Raw genomic sequence first — 899 nt, forward strand, 5'->3', positions numbered from 1 at the left:
TATTCAGAAATAAATAGAAGAAAAAATAAAGCAGAAAAGGAATAACTATATAAATAAATTACTGAAAAATAAATAGAAGAAAATAAATACTATTCAGAAATAAATAGAAGAAAAAAATAAAGCAGAAAAGGAATAACTATATAAAAAATTACTCAAAAATAAATAGAAGAAAATAAATACTATTCAGAAATAAGTAGAAGAAAAAATAAAGCAGAAAAGGAATAACTATATAAAAAAATTACTGAAAAATAAATAGAAGAAAATAAATAATGCAGAAAAGAAAATAATTTATAAAAAACATGTTGGGGCGCTGCCCGATGGGCCTGCCAGACCTTGGGTGTGCAAATACATGCCCAGTAGGGCCAGCAGGCTCACAGGACAGCGCGCCCTAATTAGGCCCAAAAGCCTGCTATATAGAGGAAGGGCGCGCCTGGGTTTATAAACCAGTGCGGCTGCCGCGCCTGGGTTTATAAACCAGTGCGGCTGCCCTTCGCTCGGCGAGCTGGGACTAAATGTAGCGCACTGCAGGGTGGCAGCGCACATGCATTAGTACCGGTTGGTGGCTCCAACCGGTACTAATGTGTTGCCCTTTAGTACCGGTTGGAGCCAACAACCGGTACTAAAGGCCCACGTTTTCCGCCGCTTGGGCTGGCCAAAATTGGCCTTTAGTACCGGTTGGAGCCACCAACCGGTATTAACGGCCCATCCTATATATATGGCACTTACGAAAATTGAGTTATCGTCGCCAGTTCGTTCCACTTCTCGCGCGCGCGAGTCTCGATCTCGACGACACCGACGCCGCCGTGCCATCATGCTGTCGCCCTCGCCGCCCCCGCCGCCCGTCGTTGTCGTCGCAGCGCGCCCCCGCCGCCCGTCGTCGTCGCCGCGCCCGTCTCGTC

Source organism: Triticum dicoccoides, chromosome 3B (genome assembly GCF_002162155.2).
Source record: "Triticum dicoccoides isolate Atlit2015 ecotype Zavitan chromosome 3B, WEW_v2.0, whole genome shotgun sequence".
Taxonomy (NCBI): Eukaryota; Viridiplantae; Streptophyta; class Magnoliopsida; order Poales; family Poaceae; genus Triticum; species Triticum dicoccoides.